The sequence below is a fragment of the Ixodes scapularis genome, unplaced genomic scaffold, assembly GCF_016920785.2.
Source record: "Ixodes scapularis isolate PalLabHiFi unplaced genomic scaffold, ASM1692078v2 PGA_scaffold4__175_contigs__length_147842914, whole genome shotgun sequence".
Lineage (NCBI taxonomy): Eukaryota > Metazoa > Arthropoda > Arachnida > Ixodida > Ixodidae > Ixodes > Ixodes scapularis.
In genome coordinates this window covers 97,368,141-97,383,533 of record NW_024609879.1, presented here as the reverse complement: position 1 = coordinate 97,383,533, position 15,393 = coordinate 97,368,141, and the positions used below count along the sequence as shown (strand labels likewise).

At 46.8% G+C, this 15,393-nt stretch overlaps 1 protein-coding gene across 1 annotated transcript in view; it reads left to right on the top strand.

The window, feature by feature from the left end:
* Positions 1 to 15,393, top strand: part of LOC8030654 — a 107,109-nt gene that overhangs the window by 38,866 nt on the left and 52,850 nt on the right. The gene's annotated exons all lie outside the window — the stretch shown is intronic.

Sequence of the window (15,393 nt, the reverse complement as noted above, 5' to 3'; positions counted from 1 at the left end):
GCGAAAGGACGAACGCACAGAATGCTTCCGGTTGTCTGTGGAACTTTTTTTTTTCAATCAACGTATTTGCAGTTTTTTAGAAGCCACAAAAAAATGGGTTTCATATTTTTTTCTATTTTTAACATTGAGTGTGTGCCTTCAGTGACCCACGACTTTGATTAAATTTGGTGGTCGCATCGATACCTTAGAAAACGGCCCGTGACCGCGGAAAAGAGAGTGAGCGAGACTCGAACCGGCCAGTTCTTGATCGGCGGTTTTCGGGCGGAAAGAAACCGAACTTTGAGCCGCGAATTCTGTTCTGGGTAGTTCAGCTCTCATATGTCACGTACAACTAAAAACCTCAGCGAGCATAAATACCCTGTCAGTGTCCCTTTAATGCCACAACTCAGACTGCGTTTTTTGGTTTAAACAGATGTTTCGGTATCGTCATTCGCTGAGTTGCCTCCGTAAGTTGTGCTGATTGGTTCTCCGAGTGTTGTGTGTCAAAGTAGACGCACAGACTTTTTTTAGAGTGCTGGCGGGTCGCACCTCTGCGTTTCAGATTGAGCGGCCGTGAGGATCGGGAGTATTTACTGGCGGCCGTAGTTCTGAGTGTGAATGCTCAGCGGGTGCTTATGTCGAGCTTCCACAGTTCTTTTGCAACGTGCATTCCGGGCCATCAAGATTGCCGGCCTTGTCAGCCTATTAATGTGACATTAAAACAGATTTGGACGAGTTGGTTCATATTGAATTGAAGGGTTAAAAGCGCAGGACAATAAAGAAACAAACACAACAGTTGTGGAAATGTTTACAAAGTTTAGTGCTAAGTTGTGGACAAGTGGACAAAGTTTACCGCTAAATTGTGGAAAAGTTTACATCGGGCAAACTGGCTGCTGTTTTAACGAACGAGAGCATAATCTCCCTGTGCGCAACAACGTGTTTCGGATGCAACGAAGTTTTAAAAAAAAAGCTAAAGATAAAACTGAGAGAGATTATAGAGGCGTTTTATATCAAAAAGATAGATGACAAATCCATTAGCGCGCCTTGTCTTTATTCACTCTAAAATGAAGTGATTTTTGTGGATGGCTACCTGTGGTGATTGGTTGTGATCCAAGTGGGGCAAATGAGTGTGTGTGTATAAGTGACGATGGTTTCTAATAAAATATATTGGGTGTTAGCCCATGTCCTGTCGTTTTTTGTGCCTTTATTGTCCTCGCTTTGTTCGCGCTTTTAACCTCTTAATTTATTAATGTGAGCTCGTTCTGAGCATGCGCTGTAAGCAGCGTTATCAAATATGGTTTGTAATGAATAATACCCATTATACGATCTGTTATTACTCTTGCACCACGCGGCTACGCGTCTCGGCGCCCATCTCTTCGTGCAGATAACGCCAAGACGCAAGTTGATTGGCTCAGTGAGCTCGTGGAGAGAACTAATGGTGAATTCCACTCGTAGATCTGGAGCGCTTTACAAAATCCGCGAGGGTGGCAAAATTCCGCTCCGTGGGACCCGCTCCGAATCGACGAGGGGAAGACAAACTTGCATTTTTGGAGAAACCTGGCGACCTCCCCCACACCCCTTCCCACCCCTTCTCCCTCCGCCGTACAAAATGGCCGCTGCTCGAACTTGACCAGTCCCCCCAACGCCTCAGCCGTCTGATCTTTCCAAAGACCAGTGACCACCGTCACTGCTTAGCTGCAGAAATAGCACGCGACACAGGCCGGGCGAAATTATACGTACCACGGCGCCCATGTCACAAATAACGAAGACGTCCGCGTTCGGCACCGTCACATACCTTTCGGCCGCCTCGAAGCGGCGGGGCACGGACAGCGATTGCCAGCGGTGGAGTTCAGATTTGTAGTACGACTTTAATAAACACAGGGGTAACAAACCATCACTTGCGCGGTCATTGCCTAACCACTTCTTGCTTTATTTCACGAGAAAACGCTGACGGAATGCAGTGTAAAAAGGTAAACAATCACTGGCTGCAGAATGAATAGGCCTAACCTTGCGTCTGCCTCCGGCTTTTCTGTCGTTCTTTTTCTCGTTCTTCCTCTCGCGATCACAGACGTCAGCGCTTACGATTTGCCACGCTCCACATTCCCGGCTTTTTATCTCTGATCTACGCGAAGTAGAAGCGTTCGAGCCGTCACAATCCAGAGTAAACAACCGATGCACCCGAACAGATCCAACTCCACGACCCGACCGGCCCGCCGATCTCTCCAACCTCGCCGCGCTTGCGCACCGCCGATTTAGACGGAAATCACGTGGGCCGCTCTGTCAACTTCCGGAGAGATCTGTGAAATCCCGAGGAGCAAGTTCGGCGGAGTTTGGGGCGCTCCGTGGAGCGGGCGCTGCCAGAGATCTACGAGCGGAAGATGACCAACTTGAGCCAGATCTGCGGGTGGAATATGCGCGCTCCAAATGGAGCGCTTTCGGAGCGCTCGAGATCTGCGAGCGGAATTCACCATAAACCGTTGGCCTGTCGGATGCACAAATACCGCCTATAGTCCGTTGCAACTCAAGAAGGTAGGGCGAGGGAAAGGAAGGCCGGGGAGGAGGAAGCAGACGGAACGCTGGAGTAGAAAGGAGGAAACCTGCTCCTCTTTTTTTTTTTAGCGTTTTGTATGCTTTCTGCTCCCCGACCTTCCTTTCCCTCGCCCTACCTTCCTGAGTTGCAACGGGCTATAGAAGACAAGGCCTGCGCCTCCCCCCTCCCCCCCCTCCCCCCCCCCCCCCCCCCAAACGTCATCCCTGGTGGATCCACGCCGCGCCCCCTGTCTGGCGTCAGCGTCGCCGCCAGCGTGTCTTCAGCGTCTCACAAGTAGCGCGACGCTAGCCATTGCCTCCTATATATACAATCAAACCCGTTTATAACGAACAGCAGGAAACGCTACGATCAGTTCGCTATAGCAAGTATTTCGATACAGCAAAAACCATTTACAACGAACTTAGATGATGCGTTCGTTGTAAGGCGAGAGCTTCTCTTTCTTTCTCATCTCTTCGCTTCCGGCTTGTAACAACGCGCTGGAAAGTATTTCTCTTTTGTTTTGCGTGCGTGCAGTGTATTTTCTTAGCTTTCTCCCCCTCTGAACCGCTTCTCTTCGCTCAATTTTGTTCGCAACTTGAGCTTTCGAATTTTCTTTCTTTCCTACTTTTTTTGGGGGGAAGGGACAGGCTAGAAGACGATTGTTCGCGCGTTTTTCGGAAGCCTTCCCGGGGGAAAAGCTCGATATAGCCAATATGTTATTCGTTATAAAAAGTACTTTTACATGCACTTTTATTTAAATTTTCCCTGAGTTCGTTATCGACAATAATTCGCTGTACGTGGGTTTCGTTCTAAACGGGTTTCACTTACTGACAAACCCTGGCAGATCGCCACGACAAGCGGCCGCTGAAATGGAAAGAGTGGAGCGGCAGACAACGGATGAGAGGAGAGCCACGTGTGACTGGCGCCCCGCTGCGGCGAGGTGCCGAAACACACTTCTCCCGAGCGAACAAGTCTGTTTCGGATTCTCGCCACTGCAAAAGCTGTGCGCTGACGTTCAGGTTCCCCAAGAAATGACTGTTTGGTGCTCTGTGCTACCAGATTTTCGGGCTCCAAATCTGCGACCGGGCAGTCTACGGCTCCGTCGTCAATCTGCCAGGCTTTGTGAGTATAGAGGGATCTATGCGCTAGCACGCGGCCACGCCAAGAAGAACGCGTCCGCCGCTTTCTGGTGTCTTTCGTCGTGCTTTGGCGTGTTTGCCGCTTGGGGCGGGGGCTCACTAACGATGACGTCATACGCAGGCCTTTTCTTTTTTTTTTGTCTCCTAGGTGGTGTTGAATGCACACGCGCTCACGGAGTTCTCGAGTAGACGCTAATACAATACGAATTTGCTCTCGTCGCGTCCTGATTATGTCCCTCATGCGGTCGCCCTGCGGGGTGTGTATTTCCGTCCCAGTCGTCGCGCCGATCTTGTGATCGCCGCCGGCGTTGCTATTAATTTCTTCGTCGTTGCCAGCTACTCTGACGACCTGGTCCATCAGTACAGGCTTGTGCGCAGCGGTCTTTGTTACTGATAGCTTAAGAAACCCGGGGCCTGTCTTTTTATGCTCATGCTTCGTTCTTCCCCGCTCTTATTGACGAACGCCCTTTAAGTGGCTGTCAGTGTCTTTATTCTCCTGTACACTACAAAGATCCGGAGCATCCGCTCTCCCGCGATGCCCATGGGGAGAGCCCTTCAATCAGCGGGGTTGACGGGATTGACAGTATTTCCTTAAAGTCGCTCCTTTAGCGTACTAGCGTAGAAAAGGCATTGAGCATGAAGTTTCAGCGTGCGCAGTGCCACAGCGCAGGCCGCATTTGGGGTCTAAAGATTATCAGCACCGTCATTTGCTGAGTGTAGATTGCGTAATTAACTTTAGCACGCTCTTTGCGGGAGAGAAGACTTTCCAGGGTCGGCTTGCTAGAAACAGCGTCTCAGCTGAGACTGTGTGAAAGAAAGCACTGCGAAGGCTGGGGCTCGCGAGCGTCATGAGACGCGGCTTGAGTCCCGGTCAGCTCGTGCGCTGGTCAGGAGCGGTGCTTTCTTTCAGCCCAGTCTCAGCTCAAACGCTGTTTCTAGCAAGCCGGCCCAGATGTCTTATACCCTTGTTACACGGGCAGACTTAACTGCAGTTAAGCTAAGCCACAGTTAGCGCACAATACTTGCCTATAACATTCTGCGGCTATGCAGTCGAAGCTACGGGCGAACGTGCGCTTGAGCATCTTGAGCACCCATCAAAGCAGTGCACGCGCTGTCTTCACTTCTTTTGAAATAGCTGTCCGAGGGCATAGTGCGGCATCTATGCTGCCACGTAACCGCAGTTAAAGCTGAGTTAACCGCGGTTAAGTGCGCCGTGTAACAGGGGTATTAGAGTGCATACCTTCGGTGAAAGCACCTACATAACCGGTCGGCTAGCAAACGTCAAAGGCTGCAGCTTTAAATTAAAAAGCCCAGTAAAATTACTATTATAACAAACACCTGTGGCAGATAAAAACGCATTGTTAGTAACATATTTTTTTATACGTTCGAGACTTTTGAATTGTTCACAAAGTAAAATCTTGCTGAAAACTCGGTGCTGCCAAAGATCAGGTCGTAGAATAGGTCTCTTTCTCTCGGCCAGGGAACGCTGTAGCTCGCACGAGACGCGACCATATAAGAGGCGCCTCCTCTAGCGTCTGCGAGACGCGGCCATATAGTCCTGACGCGAAGCGCCGTCCTATGCTTGGTAGACGAGCGTGTTGGTTTAAGTCATGAATGAAGAAAGAATAAAACAATTAAAACAGGGATAACACAACCACATCTTTCAACCGTCCTAGCGTGCCATCGTGCATAATCCACGGACATAAACTAGTGCCTGTCAGCGTCTCTCGGCGTCTGCAGCACTAACGAAGCCTTTGGGAGGACGCAACATGACGCACAACGGCAACGTGACTCAGAAATATTTGATTCTGCTCGACATGTGCGCTGGTCAAACCTTGAGAGGTTATTGCGTGCGTGCGTGCGCCCGCCAGTGTCTGCGTGTGCGTATGTACGCGCGTCTGTGTGTGTTCGTGCGTGTGCGTGAGTCTGTGTGCAGTACAAATATGTTGGTCCTCCCGGTAGCACGAGTCCTTTTGCTGTAATGGCTCTGAAGTAGGTAGATCAAGACCACCAGCGGATCCCACGTTGCGTAAAAACAACTGGCAAAGGACACAAACACAATTAGCCCGTCCCCGCACACTCCTTGTCTGTTTCGTGTTTTGCGACTGACGTGGTTCAGAAATCCGAGCAAGGCGGTATACTGTAGGCACTGCGTTCACTAAAAAGGAGAACAGCGCCAAGACAAGTAAAAAAGAACAAAAAACGAACGGACCGAACGCTTTTTTTTTTCCACTTGTCAAGTTGTCAAGAGACAACCTGTCTCTCGTTTCTTGGCGCCGTTGTCCTTTTCAGTTATGCTGTAGCCGAAACATATGTTTAGACCAAAAAACGCAGTCTGAATTCTGACATTAAGCAATGCAAAACGTCACGCTTGCATAGTTTAATGTCACAACTCTGACTGCGTTTTTTGAGCTGAGCTGCCTCCGTAAGTTGCGGTGATTGGCTCTCCAAGTGTTGTGTGTGAAAGTAGACGCACATACATTTTTTAGAGTGTAAGTCGACCGCAGACGACGGTGAAATTGTATAGAGCCAATCAAGCTGCGGAAAAAGTGCATCGTCGCCTTTGTACGTTTCTTATCACCGACTAAACCTATCACACACAGTGAATGCTCCGAGGCGCTTTCTTCTTTCTTATGTCCGTGATTGGTTGAGCCGATGATAGCAAACTCCCAAAGACAACAAGCACCGTGACGACGCTCTTTTGGTGCTGCTGCTTGGCCCCGTCAAATCGCAGCGTCGGCCGCTGTCGGAGTGAAACGGAGCGTATAGACCTTTCCAGCGGCAGTCTCGAACGAAGCGAGCGGGCAAAAAATGCCGAGTCACTGAGCTGTGGACGCATGCGCAGAGTCCGATATACCGCACAGCAGATAAGCAGCATATGCTTGGAAGGCGTTCCACAGCCCAGCAGACAAAGATGGCAGCGCACAGGAGGCGATTTCTGCAAAGGTCTATAGGCAACCTGCAATGCTGTTTGGTTTGGCGCTATCTAGAGACTGAAGCAAGAAACATAGGGTATGCCTGGGAGTGGCAGTTGCGTTGTTCAAACGTGAGCTATTACTCTAGTGGCGCCGCTATAGCCTAGTGTTTGAAGCAAGACATACTGGGTAGGCCAGAAAGCCGTGATCGCATAACGGGCAAGTACGGCGGACGCTGCGGCCTGGCGGGGCAATCGGAACGTGACTACGTATCCCCGGAGTGCGCTTTTACTGCGCAGAAGTATATCAGTCTTTATGCTCCAATGTGTGTGCGTTGCGCTCGTATACGTAGCGGATATCGAAGCCATCGGCACACAATAGGAGGCTTATCGTTCACCTTTTGCCAAGTTACACCAGGGCAAATTATAACCTTGGGTTCTTATTCTACTGGCGCCGCCTGGCTGTTACCGGCAGGCTATACGGAGCGCAAGTTCGTCTGCTTCTTGCACATGCATTGCAATGATGTCAGAACGCCGAGCTCTTATTGGCTGATTGAAGAAAATAGTGGGTAGACCACAAAACATCTAGCATTGAGGTCCACCCACTATCCTATCAATCAAAGCCTATCAGAGCTCGGCATCAGTCTGACGTGACCGCAACTCCTGAACAAAAAGCAGACGACTTGCTCTCCGCATACATTTGGTTGTAAGGAGAATACAAACGATGCTTTGCCCGCATGAAACGTGAAATTTCTTGATTAGGTAGGTGATAGTTGATCTTAAGTTAAGGGAAAGAATTAATAATAATAATAATATATTTATTATCTTTGAAAAAAATACATGTGTAAGCGTGCTGGCCCACGAAGGCAAAGATGGTTGTATGTGAGACCAGGCAGCCAACAAAATACCGTGACACATTGACCACTGGAGAAACAAAACTAACGAACAACAATAATCTAGGAATGTGGGCAACGAATACGCAATAAGTTATTATATAATTACTATTGCGCTAGCGTGAGGCACCATTCTCTTACGTTCCGTTTTACCGCACGAAAGGATGATAAGTTCAGCAAAGACTCTGGCAAACTGTTGTACATCGAAAGGACATAGTGTCGTTTTAACTTTTTTTCATATTTTGTTTGAATCTTACGGACCTCGAACCTATCTGTACGCCGCAAGTTTCTCTTTTTACCTTTTGTTTAAAAGTTATACTGCAATAATTACTTGTTTTTATCACACATCTATGAAACTGACTAAATGACAATATTTCTAACACGCGCTTTTTTTCTTCAAGGCCTAGTTTATCGTGCACTGACCCGTAAGAAATATTGTTTACACCATATTTTATGAATCTATCAATTCCCTGTTTTTTGTACTCGGAACAGTTCCCATATATTGTAATTCTACACCGTATAACTGATTCTCCTCAAGATCTGAAAATAGTTCTCCGCAAGTTTACAGTACATGCACCCTTTAGATTGTAGAGATACGCCGATACCACCCGCATTCTCTTAATAATAAATTCGTTTTGTTAATTCCAAAGGAGATGTTGGTCAAATATTAACCCGAAATATTTAACCGATGAGTCATAAGGTAATGGTCTACACGGGCAAATGTGTTGAGCATGATCACGGAGGTGAAGATATATGTTTGGTACTAGAGTAATTTGTTTATGGGGATTACAAAAACAGACTAAGTTTGTTTTATTGACGTTCACAGAAATGAGATTACTTGAGAACCAGTTAACTAATTAATCTATATCGCTTTGAAGCAGCGGAACCGCCTGGTTATAGTTGTCATGCGGGAGTAATAGAACCGTATCATCCGCATACTGAAACATTCTAGATCGTAGTTGTAATAACCCTAGATCATTCACATTTCTATTAAACAATAACGGACCTAGTGTGCTACCCTCTTGCACGCCGCAATCGACTCTGAGTTTTGTACTAGTGCTGCTTCCAATTTTATCCATCTGAAACCTGTTTGTGAAGTATTCAGTGAAGAATTTCTGTAACGGGCCCCTGAAACCATGTTTATTGAGTTTTGATAGGAGGAGTGCGTGATCCATTGTATCAAATGCCTTGGACAACTCCAAAAACAAGGCAAGGGCTCCCTTACTATTTTCAAGCGTTTCATTCACACAGTCCCAGGAAACTTCAAGTAATGAAATAGTGTTCCTTTGTTGCCTGAAACCGTATTGCCCGTCGTTCTACAACGAAACTCTCTTATAGAAGCCATTCATACATATTTGTACCCATTTTTCGAGAATGTGAGCAGTTGTTGGTAATATTGATATCTGTTTATAGTTTCCTAATTCTTTCTTAGGCAGTGCACCGCAAGAAGCTGCACGTTCTTTAACGGGGATCTTCTCGAGGCGAAAACGACTATACGTATGGTTGTACTTTGTTACTGCACCAGGCACGGACGGTGTGAGATGGTCGGGCGTAACGGGGTAGTCCTCCGTCAAAGTTCAGAATACTAGAATACAGATGATGTCATACTCGGAAATACATTCTCCGTATGCCCGTCTCGGGTTCACGGAATTTCTATTCGAGCATCGTGTCGCCTCACAGATGGTTCTTCTTCCAGTTCAAAATCAGAAGAACATTGACGTCTTTTGGTGGTGTTTTCGAATTCATCTGGATTTTACGCCCCTGGAGCCGGTTCTTGCCACCCCCCCTCGCTTCTGCCTACCCCGAAGCCCGCACTGATTCACCGCTGCTGCTACTTTCGATGTTGTAGTCCTCGAAGTGTTGGTGTATACCGGAGAAAGAGCAGTAGCTAAAAATTGGTACGGCAGTCAAACTGAATGTCCTCATAACGATTAATATCTCGCTGCTTCTTCTTCGTCCCGTAAAGTTACTTTTCTCGGAACTCCCCGAAACCGTTGTCGCATCGCTCCTCTATCGAACGAAAGGCACTATGTTCGCTGCAAACATTATGAAAGGACAGGAAGCATGTTTACTTCGTACATCCAAGGCCCTATGTTGCACGACGGGACCAAGCGGGACAAAGAGTCCAGACATCAGCACCGTCTGCGATTGTTCAGCGCCGCACGGCTGATCAATCACAGACGGTGGCGATTTCTTTGACTCCCTGTGCCGCTTGGTCCCGAATGTAGCACAGGGCCCCTGTATGCTCCAAACATGTCTGCAGAAGGTTTTTTGTATGACAAATGTAACAGGACAGTCGTTCAACGAAGACAGTGTTTGCAGGCTGTTTCTTTGTATGATGCATAAGCAGTGTGGTCCCGGCTCAACGCGCTCTCCAGCCTCCCTTCGCCATGACCGCCAAGCTCTCGTGGAAAACAAGTGGTCGGTGAATGCGTGTACTATGTTGCATAAATTTCCGTAGAACTACGTGTGGGTGGCTCGAGGAATGAGAGGGGGGGGGGGGGGGGGGGGGGGGGCGTGATATAAGACAGGCCGTTCATTGAACACTCTCCGCATATCTGTTGTTTATGGCAGCTAAAGATACGTCCACGGTCTCGTGCCGCATGACGATGGCGGGTGCGCAAGAAGTGGACGCCCGTGACTCGGAGTCCCGTTGAAGCAATTTTGCAGCGCCCCGCGCCGACATCTCCGAGTTGCATGTGCGGAATGGCGTGCGAAGTTAAGTCGACGGAGACTTTCTGGGCGTGCTATTGGGCCATTTCAAACACACAATACAAAGCTTTTTTTTATTATTTTTTTTTTTTGGGGGGGGGGGAAGAAACACACGCGGAGGGAAGGGGCCGACGGCGCCTCAATGAAGAATGCGATAGCATGTTTGCCGCGTCATTGGTGTACTGCGGTGTAAGGAGTGCGTCGTCACGCATGAGAGCTCGCAGGGTCTTTTGTTTTCTTAGTTCACCATTCAAAAGGACTTCAAATTTCTTCTGACGTGCGTGACGTCGCTTCCAAAACCAAGTTTTCGAGTAATCGATTTCTCAACTTTGCACCCCCTTGCAAGCGCGAAAAAAAAAAGAGTTAATTCCACGTCAAAAAAAAAAAGAAGCAAAACTAATTAACGTGAAAAATACCGACATTAGTCTACTTCAGAAAACCTTTTAAGGGTTACGTCCTTAGAAGCTGCGTGCGATCATTTCGTTACTCATTTATGTGAGCTGATGCTCTCTACCAAGAGACCTTGGTTCTTTGAAGGCAGTAAACAGTCCGAGGAATCCACTCAAAGATCTTTGGCAAGCAGCGTCGAGTTATTCGCATATTGCCCTCTTCTCTGTGATCTCATAACATTCTTCCTTCATTATTCCGTTCCGATCCCGACAAGCGCCAGTTGGATTTTGGGCAGTGTTGCAGGCGCTACCAAAACGAGGTCACGAAATACATTTCTCGTTATTCGAATAAAAAAAAAACGCGTTACCGACTACATCACTTCAAAATAAATGGAACGCGTTAGACTTACTGATAAAAAGTAACTCATGTAAGTTTTGCGTTACTTCATTTATAAAGTAAAATGTTTTTGTTTTTCATGATACAGGTTTGCATCAGCGCCGTAATTCAAGAAACGTTATGCCCATGCGGAAGCTTAGCGTAATCACCTTATTTTTATTATGGTTCCACCTGCTACGCACAAGAAGAGTGCGCCTAAAAACACGAAAAAAAAAAAGAATTTTGTTTCATGGAAGTTTGGGATGGAGGGGTAACGGAACTACGTTACCCGTTAAACGAAATAAGTAACGGTGTTTCGTTCCTGTTTTGAAGAAGAAAAAAAAAAAAGAGTGCGCAACTACCTTACTAAGAGTAACGTATTACCGGCAGCGCTCTTACACGAAACGCGTTACCGGTAACGCTTTTACATGTAACGCATAACCGCTTGCACTGGATTTAGCCCGGCAAACGACTCCTCGACGCCGGGTATCGAAGCGTGCCGATAAACTTGGAATCCGAGCAAATAAACAGTTCCCGGAGTCTCAGCCTTCCTGATAACGAGGGCAATTCCGCTCTTGCCTCTCTTCCGCGTGCCTGCTTGACGCGCGGAGAAAAATGGCGCCAAGTAATCGGCCCCCTTCTTCCAATTAACGCGGGCCCTCCTGTTAGCGGGAGACACACGGTCAAGACAACGAGATTTCGCGAGACATCCGTCGGGTTGCGGGACCGTTAGCGTGACAGGGAGTTCGAGCAATACAAACCAGAAGACAAGGCCTGCCCATAACGTCATCGTTTTTATAGAGTCCCGCTCGTTGTGAGGCGGTGCGACACGCGCTGGCGGCACTGCGTAGGTCCACTAGCGGTGACGTTTGGACGTTAAAGGCACAGACCTTGTTTTTTAGGTGCTATTGATTCACGGCACTAAAGGTGTCGCGAACCTGCCCAAGCTCGATGTCGACCAGGTTCGACTTTTTCGACCTTCTGATGCGAAATTCGAGAAAAGTTCGACTGAAGTCCGACTGTTATGCGCGTGCGCGGAAGTTGAAAACGAGATGACGCCGCCTGGTGGAAGAGCGACGGAATCGCGAAATGAAAACAGTGCACACAAAGACGAGGGACAATTTGATAAAGCGTACCTACACAACAGGTGCTGGTTTCCTTGTGCTATGCATCACCAGCTCGCCCAGGTTTACACCGTTCTGCTGAGGGATGCGATATTTATTTGGTATATTGTTTTTTTTACACAAATAAACTAAACAGACCAATTAAAAGTACGTATGCTTGTTCTTAGAATCTGTAAACATTGGTGATATTTTTTTAATAATATATTAACCGAATAGCCGTATAAACTAATTTTTCACTAAAGTTGCACCTTTTGTGTATAAGTAAAAAAACATGCTGTTCATAATGCGAACTTCGTTGAATATTGTGAAAGGTCGAAGGGTCGTCGAACAAGTTGACACTCAGGTTCGACAACAGTTCGCCACGTCCCTAGTCGACAGCGATGGTGCATCTCATCGAAGCCGCCTAGAATAACGAACCTAGACGGGGAGATCACGTGACCAGCCCGCCTGGCCCTTGTCGGATGATAGAACTTTGCTTGTTTACTAGCACTGGAGTTCAACACCTCGCTTGCAAGAAAAAAGCGGGGTGTTAGTGTTAATAGGCAAAGCAATTTATCACTGTCGTCACCCAACGTACGTTAGCTGGAGAGTGTCTGCCTTTGCAATGTCTAAGCGAGCCAAAATATCAGGGTGAATCTTTCTCGAAGCGTCGTGCGTTCCTTGGCCTGCCATGATGTCATGCCTTCCTGTAGCGCAGAAAAAACGCAAGGCCGTAGGCATGTGTTGCTAGATATTCAGACAAACTTCAACTGTTTCATCCGATAGAGACGTTCAGTACAATTTAAACTTTGCTTTTAATAAATAAGGTTTAACGGCTGCCAGGATCTCAACACATTCTCTGGATCAAAATGAATAACTAGAAGAATCGCTAATAAACAAAAATATTCTGGTTTGTTTGTTTCTTTGTGTTTTTACTTGAGCCATGTTCGTGCAATCGCATATTCATATATGTAAAATCCAACTTCGCCCGTTGACTTACGAAGAATTTGCGAGGTAAACACCCTATACTTCACACTCCCTGGAACCCCGATGCTATGTTGGTCCGCCACAGCACATTCCTAACACCCTCCTCCGATAACAGTACTCCAGCGCCCGTCCTCCGAAAAATAAGACCAGAATTATCGCTGGAAAGAGACAGTGGACGCATTCCAGAAGGCACGAGCGTACGCTCGCGAACTTTCTCCCGCGGTTTGCAGAAAACGCCGTTGAGGGTCCGACGTGCTTTCCGAGATTGCCTCGCCTTTCACCGCTTACCACACTGCCGGAAGATGTTCGAGTGTTTACAAGACTGCACGGTTTTCCCAGTGAGAAATGTTGTACGGTACACTCTAAGGCATCTGGGGCATCTGCTTTCCCGCAAAACACTTGGGAGAACCAATCGTTGCAGTCCGCGGAGAGAGCACTGCCAATGACCAAGCTGATACTCTTCACGTTTACGAGAGTGGGGGGTAAGTTCGCTACCAGGGATGAGCAAAGGACTTCCAAAATGTATTTAGATAGATATAAAATGCTTCGAGAAAAATGTATTAAATTACAAATTCAAATACACTTTCACGAAAAATATTTATATACAAGACACAAGTACAACGACCGTATTTGATCATCTTCAAATACTTTTCAAGTACATTCTCTTCTCAAAGACTGATATCGTAGACTTAAATTTAACCCAGAACATTCGCCCAAATTAAGGGGGCTAAGAACCAAATGCTTAAAAATAATGTTTCAGCTCTAAAGATAATTTTTGTTTGACAGAGGTCGATAGGCGAATGTAGCATAAGGAAAAATAATGTATTCAGCGTAATATTAATTTGCAAGGCTTAGTTGAGGCACCAAAGCCTTTTCAAATGTAATTCGACGTGTTAAAAAATTAATCCCCTCATCAAAAAGGCAATAATCATATTTATTCCATTAATTCCTTTTTCTACCCTTCCTTTTTCCTTCAGTGTTTATTCCGCGCAGCAAATTTCATGGTTTTTATATGTCTCCGTTTGCGAAGAGTGCCCACTACCAGATTTGATTGAGAAGAGCAGTGTCCAAAATTGTATTTAGGACTGTATTTGAAATACATATACCTGAAATACTAACTTTTAAGTTTTTAGCTACAGTTGACAAATTCATTCCCCAATATGTAATTAATTAAATGTGAAATACAAAATACTAAAATCATTTTAAATACATATTTCAAACACCTGCATTTTAAATAATTTTCATCCCTGTTCGCTATTTTAGAGAGCGAAGGTTTTGTAGGATCTACGGTCACAAGGTAGCAGAGTTCGAAAGAAAGTTCGTTTTCAAGAAACAGCATAAAACTCAACGCTCGTCAAGCCGCTTCCTCTCTAGAAGGGGAGTATCTGTAGGATCTACGGTCACAAGGAAGAAGAGGACGCAGGGATGCGCGAGAGGCGCGCAAGAGATAGATAGCACGAGAATGAGCTAGTGCTCGGCCTTACCTACGGACGAACAACCTTCACGTTGATTTACTTATTTTTGTAAATATGTAAATATAATATATTGTGGCGCTCGCGACTCCTCGCTTTCATAAGAACCCACAGTTTCTTTCTAGGGAGTATTAGAATATTTGAACAAGCATGTGCACACCTACCAATGTCTTCAATAGAAGTTTGAACACACGAGCGTTGACCGATCGGCTCTGCAAGCACCCTCTACCGGCGCCTCCGCGAACGATGAAAGCGAGCGCCTGCGGAAAAAGAACGGATCCGCTATTACCAGAACTCGTACTGCCTCCTTTTGCATGTCAGCGTGAATATGATTTGGCAGGATACTTCACGTATTTATCGAGACTGCGTGATCAGTCTGGAGGCGTCCTCCCACGCCGCCCGTTTCGCTGACCGCCGTGTGTTATTTTACAGCGAAGTTCCGTGGATTTTTCGTGTGCGTCAACAAAAACTCAGAGAGGGCTCGCACCGCCCTCTGTTTGTCGTCGTTCAAAGCGCTTCCGTGCCCAGTTTCCTTTCCTTCCGCCGGGTGACGGTCCCGTCGCGCGTGTCTAGTTTTTTCCGGCTCCTCGGGGCGGCGATAGTCCTCGACACATGTGTGCGTACCTTTAGTGGCGATGACCACCGATCAAGACAATAAATGTATTCGTACCTTTGTTCAAAATGCTGCGTCATGTAGGTGTCGTGTGCTGAACAGCTTCGCTGGTCAGCCATCTTCACAGAGTAGAATGGCTTATGATTTTTTTCTTAATGTGAGGCTGTTTTTTATTATCTTTTCTACAGTCACCGCTGATGAACAAATGGAGCTGTTTAACCTGCACAGCGGAATTGGTCTCCCCAAAAGCGCAGTACACACGTCAGGTTGCTTACCATCATCATTA